This window comes from Caretta caretta, chromosome 2, assembly GCF_965140235.1.
Source record: "Caretta caretta isolate rCarCar2 chromosome 2, rCarCar1.hap1, whole genome shotgun sequence".
In the NCBI taxonomy this organism is placed as follows: domain Eukaryota; kingdom Metazoa; phylum Chordata; order Testudines; family Cheloniidae; genus Caretta; species Caretta caretta.
Genome location: NC_134207.1, coordinates 21,207,017 through 21,234,233, shown reverse-complemented (window position 1 = coordinate 21,234,233; position 27,217 = coordinate 21,207,017). Strand labels below are relative to the sequence as shown.

The 27,217-nt window shown below is 43.5% G+C and overlaps 1 long non-coding RNA gene across 1 annotated transcript in view; it reads left to right on the top strand.

The window, feature by feature from the left end:
* LOC142070730 (uncharacterized) overlaps positions 1–25,517 on the top strand; it is a 51,819-nt gene extending 26,302 nt beyond the window's left edge. Inside the window, exons 2-3 of the long non-coding RNA XR_012666682.1 lie at positions 18,686–18,758; positions 24,651–25,517. This is a non-coding gene — a long non-coding RNA (uncharacterized LOC142070730). The remainder of the gene's footprint in view (positions 1–18,685; positions 18,759–24,650) is intronic.
* The last annotated feature ends 1,700 nt before the right edge of the window (positions 25,518–27,217 follow it).

Sequence of the window (27,217 nt, the reverse complement as noted above, 5' to 3'; positions counted from 1 at the left end):
TACAGTTTTATTTATTTTAGAACAAAATAAATAGAATTCTAGTCAGACTGAACCCAGCCCTTATTGGCCCCTGGCAGAAGGGTTACAGCTACATAGAGGTTGCCTGTTAATTTCTACGGTGGAAGTAGCTCTAATAAATTTGTTAGTCTCTAAGGTGCCACAAGTACTCCTGTTCTTTTTGCAGATACAGACTAACATGGCTGCTACCCTGAAACCTTTGACGTGGACTATAACTGAGCGTGCTGGCTCCTCTAAGAGCTAGCAGGCTGCCTGTAACTGGAGTTTGGTACTTTAAAGCAAGGGAACTCTGGGAGATGTAGTCACCAGAGACACGCTGGGAATTGTAGGCTGCTGCAAGGTATGCTGGGAAGGAGTGAGTAAGACTACATGAGGAGCTGCCATTTGCTCAAAACAGATTAGAGAGTTGCAAGGAGGAAAAAAAAAAACCCATCTTGGGAAGGGGGTGAAGGAAAGAGGCCTGAGGTAATATACTATTGATGATGATGATTAGAAGCTCAGTGTGAGTTATTATTTAGGGGCTCCAGGTTGCTCAAAGGTGTGAGGGAGGCTCCTTTCAATCCCTGCTCCAAAATGGGAAGGATCAGTGCGGAGAAAGACTCTGGAACTACAGAGCCGGGGGTGGGTGTAGGAGCTGTTTAGTCCTGTGTTATCAAGACCGCTTAGCAGAGCTTCATTTGTGTCAGGGCTTGCCAGAGCTGAGACCTGGCACCTCTGGGCTGGCTGCATCAGTTATGAAAGTAAAAAAATTGCTTGAGACCTGGCACCTCTTTCATTACAAATTAAACACTGCTGTGAAGCCTGAGGAGGATGAAGAACTGTTGTGTGTTAAGACTTCTGGTTTCCTCTTCAAAGGGGAAGATTTCACAACTTTGCAGGAGGTCCCAGCTATTCAACCAGGTGGGGACACTGAGTCAGTGAACTACTGGCCATGGGGTAAGTGTCTGCTATGTGGATGTTTGTGGGAATGGACTGGGATCAGCATCCTGTATTGCCACCTATCTGGAAGATTGCTCAACAGTGCTGGAGCTGTTGCATATCGATTCGTCTTTCTTCCTGTAAAATGGCTGTGCCAATAGCTGATCTTTCAGGGAGAGGGAAATCATATAAACTGCTCTAGTTACATCTTCAATAAAAACAGAGATAGGCAAACCATGGGGTGGTTCAGATGCAGATCCCATTTAATCCAAAACCCCAAAGCTGAAGAGGTGGGAGGCTCTGCCTAACTGGTTCCCGTTTCTGCTCATTGCTGTTTGAAGCAGAGATCTTCAAAACAAAACACTTTTGGTTTTGCAAAGCCTGTTGGGTTTCTTTTGAAATTAAATCCTAACAGAGTAACTGGGATTGGGTATCATAGCATCAACTCTGTAAAGTGTAGGAGCAGTTGAGAGAAATACAGGTTGGCTTGGGCCAGAGCTAATCTAAATCCCTGATGTCTACAGGGAAACAACAAGTTCCTTGCTAGGCCCACTTCCCCATAGTCCTTCTAAACCTTTGTGTAATAGGTAGTTCTCACATGGTAGCCTTCTGCAAAAGCTGGCAATTCTACCACCGTCTCATTTCACATAGATCACTGAACAGCTACCTGATGGTAACAGCCTATGACTTGTGTTGCTTTCAATTCAAGAAACTGCAGGTGTGATTCTTCACTTATCCCCTAATCATCCAGTCCCCTCTTTTTTGCAGTTTCTAAGGAGTAAAAACTCATTATAGTAAAAACTCTGGATATTTTAAACATTTTGCCAAGTTTTCCTACCAGTCTTATAATTCTCTGGTTACCCAGTTTATAGTGGGGGTAAATTTCACCCTGTGAAGAGGGCCAGCATGATATCTGTGTATCACTTGAGTCTCACTTAAGCCCTCACACAAGGACTTTGGTAGCATATAGACCTGGTACTTGCTGCAGGAGTGAATTTCACTCTGCACGATTTTATAACTACTCTGACTCTAGGAATCAAGGACACTTGTGCAGAGGACACATTCTGAAGAGCTTATTACTTAGCACTCATCATTCACTTAAGCCTTTGAATCCTTTGTAGATAGCTATAGAGGGAGCATATTCATGAGCTTGAAGACTTTTATGCTGCATGCTATTCATTTCCAAGGGAACAAACAGGAATGACTTTGAAAAGCTGAATAGCCTGTGAGCTAAATTATGGATTTTTCAAAGTCTGTGGGTTTTTTTTTTTAACCACTTGTTTAGAACTCATCTATGTTTGGAGAGATTCCAGATTTCAGTCAATAGGGGATAGGATTTTCAAAATTGCTCAGCATTGGCCTAAATGTTCCCATTGATGTTCAAGGGGAACTTTACCATTGACTCGAATGGAAGAAGAGTTAGGCCAATGCTGAGTGCTCTTGAAAATCCCAACCTGCCTGTTCTGTGAGCCCTGAAACTTGACATGGGAGTCTTACTTAGGACAGGTCTACACTCAAAATGCTGCCGTGGGAAGACACTACTACACTGATGGGAGAGCTTCTCTCCTCAGAGTAGTTAATCCACCTCTGAGAGAGGTGGTAGCTATGTTGTTAGGAGAAGCCCTTCTATCGACGGAGTGCTGTCTATACCAGCAGGTAGATTGGTATAACTTTGTAACAGTATAACTTTGGGGGATTTTTCACACCCCCTAGTGATATTGTTATCCCAAGGTAAGTTGATTGTGTAGACGTGGCCTTAGAGTCTTATAGAAAAGAATGGACCAAACTCTACTGTCAGTGGGTTGGCACAGGTGGATTTGATTGCAGAATCTAGCCCAGTGGATTCATACAAAGTTCATTGTATCAAATTAGGTGTAGGAATGTGATAAAGAAGTCGGAAGAAAATCGGTATTGGAAAACCTTGGAAACGCAGTTTGTCTTGCGATCTGACATGAAAAGAATGTTGCTGGGGGTCGGTGTGTCTGGATGGAGCTTTTCTGGAGTACTATGTAACCTAACTGGAGTCCTCCTAAGGTACTATTGTACTGTGTTGAGACTGGTGTGTAACCTTTCCCATTCCCCTCTGGTATATCACTACCAATAGCAGATAGCATTATGCAATGTTTTGTCATCCTGAATCGTTAGGTACTGGCCAATGCCAGGAGCATGGTACTATTAATTGCTACTGTCAAGGTTCCTCCCCCACTCTGAACTCTAGGGTACAGATGTGGGGACCTGCATGAAAACCTCCTAAGCTTACTTTTACCAGCTGAGGTTAAAACTTCCCCAAGGTACAAATTAATTTTATCCTTTGTCCTTGGAATAACCACTGCCACCACCAAACTCTAAATGGGTTTACTGGGAAACTTAGTTTGGACACGTCTTTCCCCCCAAAATCCTCCCAACCCTTGCACCCCACTTCCTGGGAAAGGTTTGGTAAAAATCCTCACCAATTTGCATAGGTGACCACAGACCCAAACCCTTGGATCTGAGAACAATGAACAAGCATTCAGTTTTCTTACAAGAAGACTTTTAATAGAAATAGAAGTAAATAGGAGTAAAGGAATCACCCCTGTAAAATGAGGATGGTAGGTACCTTACAGGGTAATTAGATTCAAAACATAGAGAATCCCTCTAGGCAAAACCTTAAGTTACAAAAAAGACACACAGACAGAAATAGTCATTCTATTCAGCACAATTCTTTTCTCAGCCATTTAAAGAAATCATAATCTAACGCATACCTAGCTAGATTACTTACTAAAAGTTCTAAGACTCCATTCCTGTTCTATCCCCGGCAAAGCAGCATACCGACAGAGAGACACAGACCCTTTGTTTCTCTCCCTCCTCCCAGCTTTTGAAAGTATCTTGTCTCCTCATTGGTCATTTTGGTCAGGTGCCAGCGAGGTTATCTTTAGCTTCTTAACCCTTTACAGGTGAGAGGATTTTTCCTCTGGCCAGGAGGGATTTTAAAGGGGTTTACCCCTTCCCTTTACATTTATGACAGCTACACATTTAAAATTAGATTCTGCCAAGTGCTGATCTTTGTCCCCAGTCTAGCAAAATAATTATAAATGCATACAAGCTTAGAATGTGCTCAGCTGAAGGCATTGAGATTAGTATATAAAATTAAGTATCTATCGAGAACTGAACCTTGCAGACAAGGAAGACTAACACAGAGAAGAAAAAAATATGTGCAAAGGGAGAGTATGGGAAGATAACTGGTGAAGAGATTGGTGTTGGGAAGGTTTGGGGGCAGGGGGAGAAAGGGGTTTTTAAGAATTGATATAAAGAAGGCTAGCAAATATTGGCCCTGTTTGGAATAGGCTGCCATTGTACCAATGGGATGTGTGTTCTTACTGTGCAGACAGTAAAATAAAGGACAGGGTAATATGAATGTCAGTCTGTCTTGTAATGTTAAGGTTCATGAACAGACGTTTCTGGGTTTACCTGAAGATGTAATTCAACCACTAGGGCTGCAGTACTGCTCTTGCTGCAGAAGTAGTTAGGGGTTATTATGTCTTTGTCGTTTTTTTGCATTTAGCTGGGTCTCTATTGCAGGGGTTGGCAACCTTTCAGAAGTGGTGGGCCGAGTCTTCATTTATTCACTCTAATTTAAGGTTTTGCATGCCAGTAATACATTTTAACGTTTTTAGAAGGTCTCTTTCTATAAGTCTATAATATATAACTAAACTATTGTTGTATGTAAAGTAAATAAGATTTTTAAAATGTTTAAGAAGCTTGATTTAAAATTAAATTAAAATGCAGAGCCCTCCAGACCGGTGGCCAGGACCCGGGCAGTGAAAATCCGCTTGTGTGCTGCCTTTGGCATGCGTGCCATAGGTTGCCTACCCCTGCTCTATTGGGTGATATTGAGGAAAATGGCAGCCCAATAACCAAAAGAGATTTAACAGACAGGATATCTTGAGCGTGACTGTGTTCTTCTTTCCTTTTTTCATTCTTGGAATCTATACAACTTTTGTATTGGGAGCTATACGTTGAATACAGTGTTCTGGAGGAATGGCTCAGAAGGCCCTGAGTTCTAATCATAGTTCTGACATTGGGTAACCTTGAACAGATCTGTTTCCATTTTCCTATCTGTGAAGTAGGGACAATAATACTAACCCACCAAATCGACAGGGGTGTCACAAGGTTAATATCAGTACAGTGCTTTGTTCACACAAAGGTTATATATCACTAGTCAAGAAGACACAAAACATGGAAAAATAGCATTTTTCTGAAATGCTTCGTGGTCTTCCTGGCGCATTGGAAGTATTATGCCTTTCACTTCCAATGAGACTGTCAGCCAAATAGCCAATTTGATGTCTCGAATTCAGAACAAGCAGTGCTTGGTTGCCTTTTAGAGTCTGATTGTTGGGGCTTTCTCCATTTATGACTGAACAATTGCATTATCATATTAAAAATCACTCCCTATTCATGCCATTCTTAATAGATTTTAAATGCAGGGCTACTTTAGGAAAGTGGATTATAATAGAACAGATTATGCATTTTTCTCCAGCTTTTTAGGTGTACTCGTACCGACGGCTATTATTGTTGATGAGACCGTTGCAGAGCAGTCGTGTAGCAACCACCTCTGAATAGCTCAATGTCGAAAGCTTTAATTCTCCATTTAATAATAGTGAAACTAGTTAATACTAATTCTATACAATCATTTCCAAAGCTGCTTAGAAAGCATGAATTCATGGATTTAGTCTGCGACATGAGGGAATTGCATGCGACATAATTACAAGGTCAAGAAAAGCAGAATTATAATAGTGATTAGAACTGTATGGAATAGGTGCATCAAGCCTTGGACCCACACAAAGCCAGTGCAGATTCAGGTCTGTGAACATGTTCTGAGGTTCCAAAATGTTTTCAAACAGCCTCTCCTCCCAATCTGACTTCCCTCCCTGCTCCAGAGATCCCATTACTCGCCCCTGATTTGTCTGAGAGGCAGTGGAGTCTGTATTCAGGCCAGCCCCATCCCTTCTGGCGCTGAGTGACCCCAGAGATTTAAGAAGGTAGGATGCAGCTATTCCTCCTATCAGGCTCTCAGATGGGGAACGCACAGAATGGGATGACAACCCCACAACATGCTAGTCTTGGTGCGTGTCGGGGGGAGGAATGCCTAATGGGGACGAAATTCATTCTGTGCAGGGGGCTCTTCATACATGTTGCTTAACCCATTTTTTGAGGCTTGTGCGAGATCTTCTTCGAAAGCAAATTGCAATATTTGGCTGTAGATTTCACAATTTGCTCTTCACACTGAGTTGGTTAGTTACCTAAGACACTCAGTCAAGGAACAGAAGCAATACCACATAACTTGTGTAACTAGCCAAGGCTTGTGAGGGACTTGGTGTTGAATAAGTGTTGTGCCAGCCCTCTACAGAAGGGAAAAATTTCATCCACAGTGACTAACTTCCTGATGCCATGGGGCTCGAATTTGGAAATCCTGGAACACCAAATAACAAGTAAATGGGCACGCTCATGTGCTTTTAGAAAAGCACACATTTAAGTGCTTTGCTGGATCAGTACTAGGGTGCCCTGCACCTTACAAGATCAAGGCACAAGTACAGTCTTTTATGGGACTTTCGTCTACACCATTATAAACTTCTATAACTCTAGCCAAAAAAATCATCTAAGGAAAAAAGGGCTGGAAACCCTTTTTCCAATAATAAATAATAGTAACCAATAATAACTTTCAATCTGCAAAGTACTTTATAAAACACTATCTAAGGAATCCTCACTACATCCTTGTGCTGGTAGAAAGGACTGTTTCTTTAGCGGCTGTAGCTGGGGTCCCTGGGTGCAATTACACCCCCAGAATTCAGGCCTGGCTCAATCAATGTGCGCTCAATGCCCTTGAACAGAGCCCCCATCTCAAATTTGGCCTGCCCCCAGCCAAATCTGGCAGAGTGGCATTGCAACCTGGCACACAGGATCGTAGTGCTTCTCAGGTTTGGCATGTGCCATCAGTAGGGTGGGGAGCAACTCGCCTACCTCAGCTGGGCCCAGATTTCACTGTCACCACCACTGTTAGTTCACCAGGTCTGAGGCCAACCCTCCCCCCCCAATCTCTGTGGGGAAGGCAATGACCCACCCCAGGTGGGGGCCCTCTCCGACCTCCCAGCCCCTCCCAAGCCCCTTGGGGAGAGCAGCAACCCCACAGTGGACTCATTGATTTGGAAGGCTATATCCACCCCTGCATTTGCTACTCCTGGGGGTATTCTGCGCCACTGCGCAATGCAGAATTTTCAGAAATTAACATTGTGTGTGCAGAATTTCCTTTCTCCCACAGAAATGGGCTGCAGTGTTGCTGGCTACCATTAGGGGGCTGCTGGACCCGGCAGAGCCCAGCTTGCACATAGAAGACACTGCCGGGGGGATGGGGAGGGAACTAGAGGGTTCCTGACAGCTGGAGATGGTGGTGCACAAGACACTCCATGTGAGCCTGGGACCAAGCATCAGGCTGTTTCTTCCTCTGGATCCCTGGGCTCTTGGGGATGGGGGTGGGGGGTATCTGGGCAAGGGGAGGCCCATGGCTGGGCTCATGAGGGTGGGGGGGTTGGGTATCTGGGCCAAGGGGGCCCTGCAACTGGACTCTGGGGTGTATTGGCTGGGGGGGCACCATGGCTGGGCTCTGAGGAGGAGGGGTTGTAGTTGTCTGGCCCCCTGGCTGTGCTCAGAGGTGGGGAGGGGGGAAAGGGAGGAAGGGGGCAGAGAAACAGGAACTGGGTTTTCATAGGGGTTTCTTTAACTCTCTACTCCGGGAGGAATTTTTGTGTTTATCTGTATTGTTACTTGCTGAGAGGTATTTTGAAATAATTGAAACTGGTGTAATTATGTAGTGGTATTTTGATAAAATGTGCAGAATTTTAAAATACTGTGTGCAGAATTTTTAATTTTTTGGCACAGAATGTCCCCGGGAGTAGTTTGCAATAAAGGAGTTGTAGGCAAGTCCCATGCTGAGGCTCTAGAGTTCAAAATCTAGCAGCCTACCTCCAGTTTGGACTGCTGACTCTGGTGTCACGCTGCTCAAGGTCCCTCCTGACCCTTCCTCCAGTTCCACTATAGTGAAGATGCTTCAGGAGCAGATTAACTGAGGAAGATGGTGTCATTGTTGTACAAGAAAGACAAGGTGGGTGAGGTAATATCTTTTATTAGACCAACTTCGGTTGGGAAGAGAGACAAGCTTTCGAGCTACGCAGAGCTCTTCCTCAGCATGTCTCTCTCACCAACAGAAGTTGGTCCAGTAAAAGATATTACCTCACCCATCTTGTCTCTCTTGTACAACATTGACACCATCTCCCATATCCTCATTGTCTCTCTCATATCCTGGGGCCCACACAGTGACACCAACACGTCAGTTTTATAAAGTCACTGTTTAAACAATCATTACCCTTTAAATTGTTCTGTAAACTTCGACCTTTATTAATTTGTTGTCTGACAATATGTGACCTTGACTCTACAGACTCTGGCACCATTCCTTCAGAGCATCACACCCATTGAACAAAAGGCCTGAAAATAAGGGCATGCACTATAAACCGACCCTCAGCTCAATTAGAGCTGCTTATCCTGTTGGAAGTCACTTATGCGATGTACGTACCACAATAGAAGAAGAGTCATGAATGTGTTTTATTGCTACATTAGGTTGCTTCCTTCAGGATTTGTGACTGTAAAACAATGCTAACCTTGAGACTGGGGGCGCTCTGTGTGTGTGTGTGTGTGTGTGTGAGAGAGAGAGAGAACAGTCTTTAGCTAGCTAGGATGTAAAAATTATTCATGGATTGAGCAAGACCTAACATTGTCATCCTTCATGAAAGGAAAGCATGCAGTGTTGCATTCTGAGGTTTTCAATGACAACACTTATTTGTTTTGCTGCCCTGAGTGGTAGTAACTACAGCAATACATAACAAGCATGGGAGAGTCCAATACACTGAATCTGATGGCTCATTATACAAGAGGGACACTGAATCTAAACTGGGTTTTGCTAAGGAAATCAGAACTTATTCCACTCATTAAGAGAACTCTACAGCAGGCATTCTAAGTCAAAGTTGTCCATGTTAATATAAATATCATGTATTTGCAGAGCCCCCTCAACTCATATTGAAATCAATGGGAGTTAAAAGTATGCTCAGAAACACCTTTAACTTGGCTTGAATTCTGTAAGGTGATGAGCATCTCCTGTAAGTGGAATGATACAACTCACAAGACAGCTGATTTTGAGAGATTTTTATCTGCCACCTTCTTCTGAAATCTAACAAAGCAAGATTGTGGCTGCTTTCAACCCAGAACTGGAAAACTGAGTCTTTCAAACACCATGGTAGGAGCAAGTTCAAATCTTGAGATTTCTCCAGAATTTGCTCCCTTTAAACTCTCCTGATGAGGCAACCACATCATTATTTAACTATTTTTATTACACTAAAACTTCCCAACTGAGAGCAAGGTTCCACTGTGCTAAGCTCTAGACAGTCACCTAGTGAGAGACACTTTCTGCCCTGAAAGACTTACAATCTAAATAGACAAGATGCTCAAAAGGTGGGAAAAGAAATAGAGGTGAAGTGACTTGCCCGAGATGTTACAGCCGATCAGAGACAGGAATAGGTCCCTGTGTCCTCCCCACTACACCATCTTGCCTTCAGCCTCTACAGGTCATTGCTTATTATTTTGAAAGAAGCCATCAGACAGATAAGAGCACTCATCTGCTTTGCTGATTTTTACCTGATGATTATAGGGGTTTATCTATGAGAGAACTGTATGTGATGAGCAAGGCCATTTCCTCCCCATGACAGGATAATTAACAGTGTTTACAGTAAAATCTTCAGTCTATAGATGAAAATGTTGCTGTCTCAAGATGGATGTCATTAGAGTGCCAACGTGGCCGGTGCTTAGGTTCACGAGTAGTTTTTCTCTCTCGAAACCAGCAGTCTCTGCAGCTTGTATTGGCGTATGTTGCAATGGTTAGAGAGTTTGTTCCATTTGTTTGTGAAATATCTCTGAGGCACTTTTTGCCTTGAACCTCCCTTCCCCTCCCAGTCCAGTTTTACCATGGTCCTTGCTACCTTAGTTCACCCTGTAGACAATAAATAAAACTGATGTATACCAGAAAACTCAGAAGGATGGAAGTCTTAATACCACAATCTGGGCAGAAGGAACCTCTTCCCCATAAATTTAAAAGGCACCCTAATTTTTAGAGAGAGTTTATAGCTTAAGCTAAAGGGCAAACCACTGTTTTGAAGTTGAACTAGGTGGTTATAAAATGATGTGCTTTCCACATGCAACCTACACACCTCCTGGGTGTGGTGTTCTGGTCTGTCTAATGGCATCGAGACCACTTAAAGAGAGATAAATGAGTCTGCGCTAGAGGCTTAGCTAAGAGCCTTGTAGTTTTTAGCTCCTGCAGTAGAGGCTCATGCACTAAGCTCCCGAAGCCCCAGGTTTGATCCTGCCCACTGACGACCAGGGTCTGTTGGTGTTACACATAGAGAGAAAGATAGCTGTATTGCATGTGATAGGAGGATAGTCTCTACATTCCCTCTTAGAGATGTACTATGGGTAAAATGAAAAGTTCTCAAACCTAACACTGAAGGTGCAGTGTTGGTTTACAGGCTGGAAACCCCTGATTGCAGGGAGAAGCTTCCATTTTCAAGGAGCTCTGAGAGGTGGGGGTTCCTAATGATGGGAGCTCTGATTTCCCCCACTCCCTTTCTACGCTGCAGCTGACAATGTTGATGTGCCATGTGTCTTCAGTGGAATAAGAAGGTGCACTTACAGCCAGATCCCTGACTGTCCATTTCTCTGCACCATGTGCAAACGTTTATCGCAGGGCAAAGTTGCTGTAAAAGGCTGTTAGCAGAATGGAAACGCTTTACATCCACTCGGCCCTAGTGTAATGACTGTACAAGGTGCAGGGAAATGGAGAGTCAGACAGAGATGTGGAATGATCTAGAGTCAAGAAAGTGACTCTCTGAAACAAATAGGTATTAAAAGCAAATACATAATAGGCAGGAAGCTAGCAAGTCGGGGAAAGCAATGCTTGATGAAGTTAATGACTAATCCACAACCACAGGTGGCTGCAGGTAAGCAGTCTTGGAAAGGAAGCCAAGGACTGAATGGAGTGATGTTTCCTCAGAGGTACTTCCACATCTCCCTGCTGTTGTATGAGATCACATTACTGAGGGCATCTAGCCTGAGCTGAAAGTGAAGGGAATTGGACAGTTGCCAGAATGTCAATAAATTCAGATGAGCATGTCTAATAAGGAAATGAAATATAACAGACTGGCAAATGTATTTGCAAAAACCCTTATGGACTGAGTAATTACCCCAATAGATGTAATGACAAAGTGGAATAAGAAAAGCCCAGACTCTCTGGCAGATTGTGCAGGAATATCACTGATACAGACACGTTCTGAGATAGAACACAGATCATGTCTCAAAGTTTGCCAACTCAGTTTGGGCTAGTTCTCATTGTTAACCTAACCTGGTAACTTCTTCAGCTCTCCAGGGCTAGCTCCAAACTATTTCTTACCCCCAACCAAGTCAGCTTCAGCCTAATCCACTAATGCCAGCTTCTTTAGGATGCTGGAATCACTTTCCCAGTAGGCTCCTACCCACAGTCTTAGACTGTATCATTATGAATCAATATTGTCAGATAAGTATCTTTGTCCACCTTGGGCTTTACTTCCAAGCTAAGCCCACTGACTCGACCACTAGAGTATCCCATAGAGAATGTCAGGCACCATTTCACACACTTGTCCACCCTTCCGCACAGATAGCTACGTAGCCAATTTAAAGCACGTTCCTGTCAAGAACACAAAGAAACTGCAAGCACTTTGAGACTACACTGGAGTATGGGACAAATGTGCAAATTGAACTGGTCCATCCACATGTAACAGCACCTTCAGTTTCCCTTTCTACCTATAGAGGGAGCCAGAGGGCTTGTGTTTCCTGCAAGACCACTCGCTCTGTTGGCTTTCAACTGATGATAATAAATATTATGCAGCTACTTCTGATTTACAGTAGTGTGAGTGAAGAATCAGGCCCAGATCAAGGCTCAAATATCATAATTTTGCAGCACTGTGCTACAAGAGTCCTTTTTGACCTGACCCTAATCCTGGATTGCAGGGAGGAGTACGAGTTTGGGAAAACTTGTGGCCAGAGGCAGTGTATTTCTGTATTCAAACAGCCCCTAATTATTCTGTTCTTTAAAAATATTAATAAAACATAAAGAACCCACATCTGATAATGCTGGAAATGCAAAGAGCAGCAACAAAGGACCTGGGGATTGAGGGTGAGTGTTTTTTCTTTTGTTTTAAATCAGCTATGTGTTTGTTGAACTGTTCCTCAAACATTATTTCTGGTTCTGCTTTTTTATCCTCTGTTAAAGGAATTGTAATGTCCTTTGATTGTGTTAACAGCAATGTATTGAACGGGCAGGATAGAGGGGGAGGGAAAAGCTAAGCAGGGCAGCATGATGGAGATGGGAATGAAGAATTCCCACCCACACACTCAGCATGCACTTCAATAATGGAATAATCATGTACGGTTTCTTTATAGCTGTCTTCCCATAGCATTTACCCCCTCTGGCTAGAGTCGAAGCAGGGTGGGTACTGCAGTCAGTTTTTACAGTCGTGTTTGCATCATGATTTACATTTTATTATCCCCATTAGAAAGCTGAGATGCATAAGGAGAGCTAATGCAGAAGCTTCAGCTCACAGGGATTCTGTTGATTCATTCCAGTTTGCATGGACTTCCACCCTTTGATTTTTTTCAGAATCCTACAACTCCCAAAAACTTGAAACAAAACATAGTTTTTTCCCCTGGTTTTACACTGATGTTGCCTCAAACTGAGTCTTACATGGTTTTGACTCAACTCTCTATATCTGTCCAGATTTTCTCAAAACAAGATCAACACTGGCCCAAAAGAACTGCCAACCTTTCAAGCAATGTGTGCTGGGTTTTGGATGAAAACCAAAGCCAGATGGCTTCATATAGTGGATGTAACTGCTACTAGAATGAGTAATACGGTAGAGTTCCCTTACTGGTGTTTCTATATTTATAGCCAGTTACAGGATGTTCTTGTGTATTCTCCATACTTGTTGCTAATAAAGTTGAAGACTGGTTTTATGTGTCTCATCCTGCACTCCGGAAAGAAGCCGAAAGGTGTTTGGTATGATTTTCCGTGTGCTGCACCTTTACATTATTAGCATACTGCTGCCTCCTGAAATCAGTCACCAGTTCAGGTCAGTTGCAGTGTATCAGATACATTGCCCCCTCTGACATTTGTTCTTGTTTTTGCTCTCTTAATCTAAACTAAATGACACTTAGACTGAGTCTCTGACTGCTCTTGGTGTACAGGAAACAAAATATTTCATTTCCCATGGTGCTTGGGAAAACATTTCCCACTGCTCTGTATAAAATAACAGCTTCCACCTGATGATCGTTATCTCTATTGCAATGGATGTCATACTGTGGTCCACATAGTTGAGAAGAGAAATGGGAAGTACTTGCAGATTCAGTGCGAGGAGGTCAATAAATAGAAATATAAGGGGAAATATATGCAAAATTACCAAATCATACTTGACTCTATAGCTACACCTTTTGCTCCTTGTCTCTCATATAGGTTGTGAGCTCTTTGTGTCAGACGTTGTCTTTGTTACATGTCTGTACAGTGCTTGGCACCACAGGGGCCTTGAGTGAGGTTTCTAGGCATGACTGTAATATCAATCATATTCACGCTCCTTTCATCTTAGGCCTCAAAGCACTGTGCAGATATTAACCATGAAATCTCATAATATACCTGCCAAATAGGAAAGGTGTATATGCAAACATTCATCAAGGCCGCCTCCTTCTTCTCTAAAAGAAAAGGAGTACTTGTGGCAGCTTAGAGACTGCCACAAGTCCTCCTTTTCTTTTTGCGAATACAGACTAACACGGCTGCTACTCTGAATCCTTCTTCTCTGAAATTTAGCCACCTTTTGGAGTAGAACAGAGTGTACAACATCTTGGATGAGTTTAGGAAGAGAAATGTTATCTACTATATAGCACCTGCGTGTGCTAGAAGTTTTGCAAATAGGGAAATAAGGCCTCTCTCATGAGGATATTGCAAGCTAACAATAGTAAAGATTACCCCTAGCCAAGTGAAACAGCAAGGGGAATCTAGAGAGGCATAATGTAGATATTAGAACTGGACAAGACCCCAAGTTACTGAATCAGAAAGAAAAGTCAGATATATGATTTTTTCCACAGGAGGTACATTATATTTAAATAAAAATTCAGTTTCAGAAGCACCAAAATGGAATTTTTTAAAAAACTGGTCTGGGCTTCATGGCTCCCCAGGCACCCAGCAGCGAGCCAGTTTGGCTGCTGCAGAGCTGGGGAGCCTGGAAGCCCTGGCTCCCAGGTTACTTGCCAGGGGGACTTCTGAGGAGCCTGGAGAGGTGGGTGCAGGAAACCAGGCTGCCTGGGTCTCCTTCAAAAGTTTCAACAGATTCAATGTGTTTCCATGGAACATTTAGATTCCATCAAATCTGCATTTTCTGATGGAAAAACTCTTCTATTGAAAAAATATGTCCAGCTCTCCTAGTTATCTAACGCAGACGACATGATGAACAATTGCACAAGGACTTTAACACCTCCTTCCCTCCCACCCCCATATAAAAGACAAAGAAAAGGGGATGGACCTAGATTAGACATCCTGGTCTAATGGACTGATCCTAGGTTTGGGAACCAGGAACTCCTATTTTTTTAAATCTCAGCTCCGTCTAATTTACTATGCAACCCTGGGCAAGTCGATTCTCTGTAATTCTGTTTCCCTGCACTATAAAAATAGTGGTAGTACTTGATTGCCTGCTTCACTAGGGTGGTTTAAGGTTTAATTTAGTTTCATTTTAAAGTGCTTTGAAGATCTAAACCACTAAGTATTATGGGAAACACATGGAGTAATAATAATAAAAAAGAGGCTACACAAGAGATCAGAGCCAGTGTTGCAACCAGCAGTACAGTCATGAAGCCTAAAGTAAGAGGCTTAGGCCTTGGTTCAACAAAATACTGGAGCACATGTTACAGTCCTTCTCTGAATCAGGGCCTTCGCTGTGAGCTCGTTGGGACAGGGACTGTCTGCAGTTATCTCTGCCTGGTGCCTAGCACAATGGGGCTATAACATGGTTGAAGCCTGTACGCACTAGCATAATAAGTAAATTATCAAGAGAAATGTAAGACTGAAGATGATACCAATTGCCATAATGCTACAAGTTCCTTAAGGACCAGAGAAGAGAGATGCAGTCTAAAGTTTCATATTATCTGCAAACCTATATACCTTATTGCTTACGCTGTTCTCTAGGACGAGGTCATTAAAGCTCAATCTTGTTCACTATAAATAAAGACTACAAAAGTGTAGGGAATATGTATACACACTAGCTAGGCAGCTGAATGGGCATGAAAGGACTTGGTTTCCTTCCACCTCAGAATCTTGTTGTGTTACTATGTAATCAAATAAATGAGTTCTTAATCAGAGTGATGTCAACCTAGGATTTACCATAAAAAAAATCCTGTTGCAATCAAACTGTATAATTAAGCAATGAGGCACAACAGGGCATGAATTATGATCTGACAACTTACACCTCGGAGTGTTACTGATGTGGTTGTGGTTTTATGCCACGACACTACCTAACTGTCATTTGCTATACAATAATCCAAGCACTGACAGGGATTCTACAATTAAAAGTTCTCAAGACTAACACTGAAGGTGCAGTGTAGGTGTACGGGCTGGACACCCCTGACTGCAGGGAAAAGCTTCCATTTTCTAGGAGCCCTGAGAGGTGAGAGTTCCTAATGATGGGAGCTCTGATTCCCCCACTCCCCTCCCTTTCTACACTGCAGCTGACACATGTTGATACAGATGTGCCATGTGTCACTCTGATTAAGAACTCATTTTTTTAACCTACCCTTCCATAATGAAATACTAATGGCAGAAGGAGGAAAAACAAAATATAACTTTGGCTTACGTTGTGGAGCTAAAAGTCATTGTGTAGACTTATGAGCTCAGGCTGGAGCATGAGCTCTGGGACCTTCCCCCCTGGACGGTAAGCTGCAGGATCTTGCAAGAAGTAGGGTTGTCAGGTGTCCAGTTTTTGACTGGAACGCCCAGTTGAAAAGGGACCCTGGCGGCTCTGGTCCGCTCTGCTGACTGTGCCGTTAAAAGTCTGGTCGGCGGTGCTGCAAGGCTAAGGCAGGCTAGTCCCTACCTGTCCTGGCACTGCACTGTGCCCTGGAAGAGGCCAGCAGGTCTGGCTCCTAGGCAGGGGAGCCCTGAGACTCTGCATGCTGCCCCTGCCCCGAGCACGGGTTCCGCACTCCCATTGGCTAGCGATTGCGGCCAATGGGAGCTGAGGGGGCAGTGCCTGCAGGCAAGAGCAGCGCGCGGAAACTTGTGCCCCGCCCTGCCTAGGAGCTGGACCTGCTGGCCTCTTCCGGGGTGCAGCGCGGTGCCAGGATAGGCAAAGAGCCTGTCTTTGCCCCGCTGCACCACTGACTGGGAGCCGCCTGAGGTAAGCCCATGCCCCAACCCCAACTCCCAAACCCCTGCCACAGCCCTGAGCCGCCCACAGCCCTCCCCCCTGCACCCCAACCCCCTGCCTCAACCTGCAGCCCCCTCCCATCTTCCGAATCTGTCAGCCCTACCCCCCAGCCTGGAGCCCCCTCCTGCATCCCAAACCCCTCATCCTCAGCCCCACCCCAAAGCCCGCACCCCCAGCTGGAGCTCTCACCCCCCAACCGCCGCACCCAACTCCCTGCCTCAGCCCAGAGCCCCCTCCTGCACCCTGAACCCCTCATTTCAGGCCCCACCCCGGAACCCACACCCTGACTTAGAGTCATCACCCCCTCCTACACCCCAAGCCCCTGACCCAGCCCAGTGGAAGTCAGTGACAGTGGGGGAGAGAGAGCCACCGAGGGAGGGGGTATGTTGTGAGTGGGGGGGCGGGGCCTCAGGCAGGGTCAGGGCCTCGGGGAAAGGGTGGGGCTGGGGTGTTTGGTGTTGTGCGATTAGAAAGTTGGCAACCCTAGGAAGAGGGTAATGACTTTGAGCCATTGTTACGATTTAAGCTCCAACTATGGGCTTAGGCTCAGATTCTCATAGGTATTTAGGTACCTAACTTCCATTGATTTGAGAATCTGGACCTAAGTGTTGTAGGAGACACCCATAAAGACAGTTTCTGCTCACAGATGCATACAAAACCATACATGAGACCTGAGGTCTGGGAGACCCAGAGGAGCAGTTAATGGCCTAACATTACATTTCTCTCCTCCTCCCTTCCCCATGCTTGGAGTAGACCAAGTATTGACAGAGTTAGGGTATATCGACCCTGGGAGCTAGGGGTGTGACTCCCATCTCACAGAGACAGCCTTGCGTTAGCTCTCATTGAGCTAGCATGCTAAGAACAGCAGTGTAGCTGCAGCACCATGGGCAGTGACGAGGGGAAGGTAGCTGTCCTGAATATAAACCTTCCTGGACCCCGCTGGTACGTACTCAGGTGGCTAGCCTAAGCTGCTGCCTCACGGCTATTCAACTATTTTTTAGCATGCTGGGACTCACAGCCCTTGCTCCAAGGGTCGGTATACCCTTCGGTGGGCGGTGTTGAGCCTTCCAGGAGCAGAGTGCTTGGGAAGGAATTGAAAAGGGTGGGCTTTGGCTGCACATTCCATGCACGGGGAAGAATATAGCTGGTCAATTAAAGTGACTTTTCAAAGACCTAATTTCCTTTGTAATCTGAGGCTGGTGATAACTGCAGAACATGGCCTTTTGGTACTCAGGCAAAGCCCCCACTGAAATCAATGGGAGTTTGCCTGAGTAGGGACCTCAGACTTTGTTCCGGGTATTTTAGCAAAACTTGGTTTTTCAGGCGAAACCAAAAAACACTGTGGTTGAAAATCTTCCCTTTCAAAGGAAAAACAGGTCATTGGAAAAACCAAACATTGCTGCCTTCTTTCTTTCTCCTTCCTCCCTCCATGAAGCATTGGCTCTGAAGAGGGGTATTAAGTAACTGACTCCGCCCCCACCCAAACTTTCCAACGGCAGCATGTCCTGGCTGCTTCCTGCACAGGAGTAGCAGTGGCAGAGTGCAGGATCTGCTCCGTTGCCTTTCCAGCACACCTGCACTGGTTAGTTTGGCACTAAACATGCTGTGGGACAGCAACTGCAACAACGTTTTCAAGTGCCACTGGGGAAGGGGAACACGTCATGCAAACTTCTCCAGGGTATAAACAAAAACCTCTCTTGGCAATACTAACAGGCGACAAAATGCTCCAGGAGCTAAATGGGTAACAAATTTCACTGCTGAAATACCCGCCCCCACTCCAATCCTGGATGCAGTACCAAAGTGTTCCAGGCCTGTAAAATTAAGTTGCTAGCAGAAGTGATTCTGTGTCTGTTGGTGGATCTGTAAATCAGTTCAGATGAGCAGCGCTTTGAACCCATTTCAGCTGACGTATATGCTCCTGAAAATGAATGAATTTCCGAGTTGTTAATGCTGCTGTACTTCATAAGTCAAATTTCTTCACAGGATAGTCGAGTCCTCGGGTGATAGTAAAAACAGGAGTTGACAAGATGCACGAGAATCAATTCCTTGAGAGCTTTCACCTTGAAAGACGAGTGGCGTCCTTGGGTTTTAAAGACTGTCAAACTAAAGTGCTCACAACTGGAATCCATGGAGAGATGGATTTAAATTAACTTTGCTCTTTTCTTGCCCTTCAGGTGAATTTGTGGCTGGTGGGAGGAGCTGGCTTGACAGTTGGATTCCAATGTCCTCCATCCATCAAAAGAACGGGTACAGTATTAGCAGCAGCAGTGCACGCTTCTCTAAACTATCTGTAGCATTAAATTTATTCTGGAGGGGGCATCCCTCAAGGTGAAAGGTGTCCCTGGTGCTTGCGATTTACCTTTCCTCATCTCTGAAGAACAAGGGGACATCCAATTAAAATTAAAGGCAACCAATATGAAATTGATGAAAATGTCTTGCTCTTATTGTTAACATAATGCATGCTTAATCTGTGGAATTCCCTACCACAAGATGTTATACAGACCAAGAACATAGTAGGATTCAGAAAAGGGTTAACACTTCTTGATAATAAGAACCTCTGAATAAAAATATACAACCCTCATTCTTCAGAATATAAATCAACCAGTAACTAGGTGGGATTAAGAGCAAGAAAGCTCCCCTGTAAACATGTTGTTGAAATCTTGTTAGCTCAGGGTTTTTTTGCTGCTCTAAAGCACCTGGTACTGGCCTTGTCGCAGACAGGATAGTGGGCTAGAGGGCTCATGGGTCTGATCCAAAATAGCAATTCATATGCATTGCTTGGCCATCATGTTGTCCAGTCGGTCATCTGACTGGATGGTACTGTCCTCCTGTCCACTGCCTGGTGTTGCCCTCGTGCTGGCCAGTCTACCTGCTGACTGGGATGTTGCCATCCTACTAATGGTGTTTCAACAGATTTTAAGGGGGAAAATCTTGTCCCCCTCATCAACCACCATGCATGTAGAGACCAATTATGGTTCTACTGTGCAAGGGCTAGAAGTCAGGATGCCTGGAGGCTGTGTAGGGGATTAACAATCCCATGTGAGCCATAGAGTTCGCCTATATGGATTCATCTCCGTTGCTGTTCAGGGAGGCTTGGGACCTCTTGCCTATGGAGGAGGAGAAGGGGAATGGCCAACCACCCTGACCAAAGGCAAAGGCTCTGTCGCACTGCCATAGCTTGGGAGGAGATTCTGACTGTCCTATCCAGTCTTCACCAAGACTTGGTATTGTAGTTTGATGCAAAGATCAGGATTTGCCATTAAAGTATGGAGAGATGAAATGTCTTGAAGAGCAAATTCTACCCTTTCTGTCTTCTGACACCCAGGTATTTTGCTGCAGGAGTCTGGTTCTGAGGACTCTGGGCAATTTGTTCTTTTTCCACTTCATTCTGAGCTATAGATTGTGACTATTTAATTAAGTAAACAACAAATCCTGTGTGACATGAGATTCTGCCTTAAAGCACAGGCTATCTGCTCCTGTGATAATAGAAAGCTGTCCCAGGAGTGGTTTGGAAACTGATCTATATTACATCTGTCATCTTTGTAATTAAATCTTTACCCCTAATAAACCACACTGAACTGTTTCTATAATATACCCTGCTTCTCTTTAAGGCCACCTATTCCTAAAATCAAGCTCTATGGTCTCACTTTGCAATGTTGTAACTCCATTGATTTCAGTGGTGTCGCTCCTGATTTACACCTCAGTAAGTGAGATCAGAATTAGGCCCTATAGGTAAAAAGGAGTTTTCCTAGACCCCCTCTTACAACTTGAATGGAGCTTGGTTTAGTCATGCATGAGTGTAATGAATCAGACCTTTAATCTAAAGGTGTTTGAAAGGTAAGTAGCCAGTGCTCCTTGGGAGACAAGGTTTTCATTATAGTAAAACCACTTTAGCTAAGATTTCCAAATAAACTAAACAATCCCATTGCCATATTTAATGTACAGTGGATAGGAACATAAGATATTCCTTCAGTCAGGATTACATTCCCTCCTTGGGGACACATATGAACCAACTCAGGAAAACACTTAAGCACACGCTAAGTCCCATTGAAATCAAAACAAGTCCCTTTAACTTTGCGTGCATGGTTAAGAGGTTCCTGAGTAGGGGACGGACTTAAGCCAAGCTTTCCTAAATCCAGGTCTATGTGATTCATAGAATTCAATGAGATGCATCTAGACTTGAATACCAGTGGACATATGTTACCCTCAATTCACAGCAGTGTTGCTGGCATAAGAAAATACTATGCAGTGTGAAGACTTCTTGTGTGCCATATGCAAATTAAGAGATACATACTAAATGCTGGGGTTGCAGAGTGTGTCTAATGTATCTACATATAGAAGTGTAAAAGGGAAGTAAAGATGGTAGGGAAACCTTAAAATCTAAGCCCCAAGAGGAAATGAGACCCTGACTTTTATTTCTGTTCAGTTTCCTAAAGGAAAGGAATTAAACACTTGAATGAAATGAATGAATACAGGGCCTGATCCTGCATTTCTTTTACAGGCAGAACTTTCACTGACTGCAAGGAACGCAGGATCAGGCCTGGAGTCCCCTGTGTCTAATTTAGGCATGTTGCTGTGACAGGGAAATGATGTGTATGGTTTAACACTGATACTCAGATAAGATTACTAATTAACTCTAGAATTCAGTCAAAGTGGGCAAAATTCATTTTTGTTTTCAAACTTAGCAGTGCCATCTGCAGGAAACTCTGTGCATGTAATCTATGCAACCAGAGGGCAAACCTCTGCTCTTGGAGCCGCAAAACAGATTTCACTGTCCATATTGTGCTCTCCGGAGATGAGCAGAATTCTCACTGATGATGGTGGGAGATCTATGCATGCAGATAATGAAGAATATCTGAGTAGAGATCTCCTGAGTACATAATTTTGCCTAAAATTCCACCTGTGGTCACTACTATCTAATCTGACAAGCTTTTCCAGCACCCTGCAGTGCATTTAAGGCTGGATCCAACTCCCAGTGAAGTCAATGGAGTCTTTCCACTGAGTTGGATCCAGCCTTTAATGCTGTGGTGTATCCTATGGAAAGCTCTTTACATCTGTGCAGTAGGGCTCTTTAAAGGCACTCAAGTAGATAGACAGATTACATTATTAAGCCCCAAACAATGCTGCATAAGAAGTGGTGCTGGTGAGTCATTACATGGCATTCTTCCCTCTGACTCAGTATCGAGTCAATGCCGCAGTGTGTTGCTAAGGGGCCCTGTGTTGCTGGAGGTGCTCTCTTTCAGATGAGAAGTGAAAACCAAGGTCCTGGTCCCCTTCTTTATTATTATTTATTGACAAAGACCATTTGCTTGTGAGCCACTTGGGTGTACTTTATAGAATACTAGCCCTAGAACAAATTGTCTTTAGTTTCCAGTAGAGAACTGGGGATTTCAGTGCCAAGAGGGATCAGTGTTTTTGAACGATCCGGAACAAAATGTTTTATTAAAAAAAACCAGCAACACGAGGCTATTGCACATTCACTGCAGGGTGTGAGTCCTTAATACGTGAACATTTACTGCGCATAAATGTCAAGCTCTCTCCACTTCAATGACTGCCTTCAATTACTGTTGCCTGCATGCAACCAGTTTACTTATGCCTACTGCATATGCAGTAGAGCTGAATGGAGAATGACAATGCTGTTTCATGGCAACTTTTGAGGTTTTATGAATTTGTTGTCATTCTGCATTGGAATTAAAACAAAATTGTGTGTGTGTGTGGACTGGTCTGGGAAGTGGGAGACCCCCGTTGAAGTCCCTGCTCTGTCTGATCAATGCCATTCATCCCAGATCACTTTGAGTTAGGCAGAGAAGGGGCTTCAACTTGGGTCTCTCACATCCCAGCTCAGTACTCTAAGCACCATACGACAGAGTGTATGTTGTTGTTCTCTAAAACCTTCCAGGTGAAAACTTCATCAACATTGATATGTCTCCACAAAACGTCTCCCCAGACTCCTCTGCTGGTTTCAGTTAGATAAGTTAGTCTCCTCTTTTCCTCTTAAAAAAAACCAGACAAACATCCCCCCACCCCCCAACATTGCATGAGGCCGGTAGTGCAGAATGGCTGCCATTCAAGAGATGGCTTCATTTGGATGGCTGGTCAGTGAAGCCTAGCCATGACTTTTTTTTAGACTAGATTCTAAGCTCAGTGAAAGTGTTGTATATCCAGAGTAACCGAGATCACAAGTCCATGGAGTTACTCTGGATTTACATTGGTGTAAGTGAGATCATAACTTGTCCCTGTTCTGTAAAATATGATGGCACCCTGCAGGCTGAAAAGGGCTATAGAATTGTAAAATGGTTCATAGTGGAATAACAGCATCTGTGCCACAAAAACCCAAGGAGAAAGAGGCAGAGAGAATTCAGAATTGCCTGGCTTTATAGTTAGATGTTGTTTTTATTATTGTAACACCAAGGAGCCTGGGCACTGTATAAACAAGCTTGGGTTCTCACATGTGCAAATCTTTACATAAAGGAGACTAGGTAAAAAAGCCATACTAAAATAACACCTCATCTGCGACTCCATTATTTTTATCTGTAACTCCTATTAGCATCCATTAATGGGAGTTATGGGGAATGAAGTCCAGAGTACTCAGAAATCTAGATTTTGTAAATTAAGATGCTTTAATTAAAGCACGTAAAAAAAACTAGTGAAAGACTTCAGGTTCTGCAGCTGCATTTTACTTTAAATGGAAACAGGTTTAAGTGGAAAATGCTGTGTTGGGGGGCTCTGTGTTCATTAGTAGTTGGATATGAATTGTGAAGTGTTAGTCAGGGTTTCCCCTCAGTCACCTGAAGCATACGCTTAGCTCTGCAGACATCTCCTCGGGAGAGAGTAGTTTTCTCATGAGTTCAGAGGAACAGAGATAACTAAGTTATTTTAATTGTCTAGGAAGGCATTTGGGGCTCCAAATGGGAGTTTTATTTCAGGAAGGTCACAAACCCCATAATTCTCACCCGTAAATGTACTCTTGACAGCTTCCAAGTATAAATTAGGCTGACTAAGCTGAGAATAGCAGAGAGATCAGATTATTTTTTTTAATGCCAGTCATGTCACGTAAGGGACTCGTACTTTCAGTTTATGGCACATTTTTATGGCCAGCTGCCAACCTGATGCTGTTCCATCCTCCTCTTTCAACTGGGCTTGGGGCCATCTATGGCAGAGAAACTAGATGGGCAGACAATACCAAAAACACAATTCAAGTATCTGGGTTTCAGAATCCAGGGAAATGAAGGATGAAATGAGAGCTAGGATAATAAACGCCTGGCTCAAATGCAGAGAGATAAATGGTATGTGAGAAGAGGGTACCGGTAAGATTAAAAGGGATAAGCCTATAAAACGGTGGTCTGTCCAGTTGTAATGTATGGCGCTGAGTGTTGGGTCACAAGGAAGAAACATGAGCAAATGGTCTGTTCCACAGGAATATGAATGTTGAGATGGATAAGTGTTATAAGCAGGAAAGACCACATGAGGAATGTATGTTAGAGACATGCTCAGAGTAACACCTATAACCAAAAAAAATGAGGGAGTACAGGCTTTGATGGTTTGCTCATGTAAAATGCAGTGCTGAAAACTGTGTGGGTAAAAGAGCCCAACAGATCAAGATTGAAGGGCAAAGAGAGTGAGGCTGACCCAATAGGAAGTGGTGGGATATCATAGAAGAAGACATGTTAGCGTGTGATATGATAGAGGATATGGCATTGTACAGAGCACTTTGGAGGGAGAGGACTTGTAGAGTGAACTCCTTTTGATGGGATTATTGCAAGGAAGAAGTCATATGCAAGGATTAGCATGGATGTACTGCACATGAATGCATATAAATCACTCAGTTTTTCACTTTGGTCCATGATTTACCAATGGAGAAAATATACGATGGCATTGAAATGCTTCTTAAAAACTTATTTTACAGTTTTAATTAGTGGATGGTTCTCTCCACTGCTTCTTGGTGGTATTATGTTTCATTTCAATGACATGTTGCAAAGGGATGTTGATAAATTGAAATTGTTTGATGTGAGTGTTGTTACTTACCTCAGAATTCAAACTACATGGTACATTTTGATAGTTCTGGCAAGTAAATGAAATTAGATTACAAATTAGTCATTTAAAATTACTTAGATTTCTTAACTATTGTTTTTATTACAGAAGCACCTCAAGATCCTAAGAGACCTGAGCCCCATTGTGCTAGGTTCTGTACAAACAATCCCTGACCTGAAGAGCTTACAGGAGATGGAAAGAGTGAATGAACGGGAAATCTCTCTCTTACAGAGCTGAACTACTGAGATCAAAAGAGTTGCAGGGCAGGGACAGAATCTATGGCACAGCCAGGAATCAAAGGCAAATGTCAAGTCCAGTCCTAAACTTGTTTAGATCATCCTTCTTCCTTAGATTCATTGATCTTTGGCTGTGTTTGTTAAAACACATGTATTGGGCTACCTTCTGCTCTCACTTACCTGGGGTGTCAATCTGGAATAATTTAACTGAAAACATTAGAGTTCCTCCAGACGTACACAATTGTAACTGAAAGCAGAATCTGGCCTCTAATGCCCGAGGGTGAACTTCCCCACCGAGTTCCAAATGATCAGGCCCAAAATGTAATGCACTCCATTTTTCAGTGCCAGTTTTCTAACACTGTACATTCCCTGTAAAATGTTCTGGGAGGCCTGGCATACAGGGTGATAAAATAGAAGCTTGTTTATCAGATCAAAGTTTGTTCACCTCCGCTTTCATTCAGAAAGAAAGGTGAGTGTGAGGTGATTCCATGCAAGTAAGCTCAACATAATAGATTTAATTGCTTTGGAAGTGAATTGCAAATAATAGTTTCTAGAAACTAGATACCACAAGAGCAAATTCTACTCTCCATGCCTGAACACCTCCTATTGACCTCAGTGGGAGTCACATGCAGGCATCTGAAGGCAGAGTTTGAACCACAGAGCATTACAAGAAGAACTGGTAGTTGTAAAAGCTAAAATGGAATGCATTCTGTGTTTTGAACATGAGTGGTCATGTCAATATCAGTGGAACTACTTGTGTGCTTTCATGATGGTTGCCATCTTTACGGGCATTGAGTATTGAACTGGAGAATCTGCAAGGCTAAAAGAATGCATCTCTACAGCTTTAATTAAAGAGCAGCTCTGTCAAACTAAGAGCTGACACAGATTCCCCTCCTCTGTGTATTGGGCACGGATGAGGACATGTAACACAACTGATGTGTGAGTTACCCTTAAAGACACATGCTTCAGTACCTTGCTGAATTGGGGGCATGGTGACTGACTGGTCTCTAATAACTCAGGTTAGGACTCAGAATTGGTGTTAGGAAGTAGGCACAAACCTGGGAATGAATGTAAAATTCCAGGATAAATTGGGGGTGGAGTGCGGGGGGGAGAATAACACCCTAGTTTGTATACAGGACTGGGTTTTCCCTTTTTTTAAAAAGATCAGAAGCAATTACACTACGCTAGCAGAAACTAGAACAACGTTCTGGACAAACTTTCCCACAATTGCTTGTGGCCTTACTTATGAGTAATGTTTCCAGTTGCTTGGCTTGTGCAGTACACAATGAAATATAAATACCATGTGGAACGCTCTTCGTCATAGAAAAATACTTATTAAGAGCAGATTTGTGTTCATCATCCTGACTTTAATTCAAGCAGGTTTTTTTTTCTCAGATAAGGTGCTTGTAGTCTGCTGAGCAGTGACTGCTGTGTGTGTGTGTATTTCAGTTGAGTCATCAGTGTCATTAATATTATCTTATTTACCAATGTTTGTCATTTTATAGCTTTTGACTGTGCAGGGTGACTCACCTTGCACAGAAACCGAGAACAAGAACATAAGAGATTTTTTCCCTTCTACTTCTTTCTTTTTGGCTTGGGATAGGAATTGAGAATGACCTTTGAGGCATAGTCTGAGTCATGCAGTTATTATATTTACCTCTGCTGTTGTGAAACTAATATAATAACTACAAACATTCACCCCCCCCCAACATACACCCCACAAGGAAAAAGTTTGAGATTCAGGGCCCACTGGCTCGGCACAGAGATGGATGCTCATAGTCAACTGTCTCCCACTGCTCACATGGAAGGAAAGGTTCTAAACACAATTCACTAGGCGGAGGAGATGCTCAACACCTTTTTATTGTTGCCCTCTGCACTATGATAGGGGACACTGGGAGAGAAAAGATAGAATAAAGCAAAGGAAGAACACTCCCAGAATTGCCATTCCACTGGCCATCATTGAATGAAGAGAAATAGCTTAGGGCTACGTAAAATGTTTGCAACTAAACCCAGCGACATGCAATCACTTTTCATTTTGAATGTGGGAACAAACCTAGTAGAACTTGATCCAAACCTGTTTCTTCAAGCCTGGAAACAACCTTTTCCTCCCCATACCTGTTTATTAATTACCACTGAGCATTATTTGCATTACACTGGCACCTGAGAGGCCCTCACCAAAAACAAAAAAACATACGTGGGTCCATTTCAGATTTAGATTATATTATGTAAACTTCTGCTGTGCTGCTTTAATAAGATGATTATCTGAGCAATACTATGCCTTCGCACAGTAGACAGAATCTCATACACTAGAATTCACAGGTCAACTCATGGGCTATCTCTACGAAATCACAGGACCATGACTGTGCTGTTCTACTAGATTTATCTAATGATGTAGGGAGACCTTTTGCTCTGTGTGCCTTCAGTTGCTAGAGGTTGGGG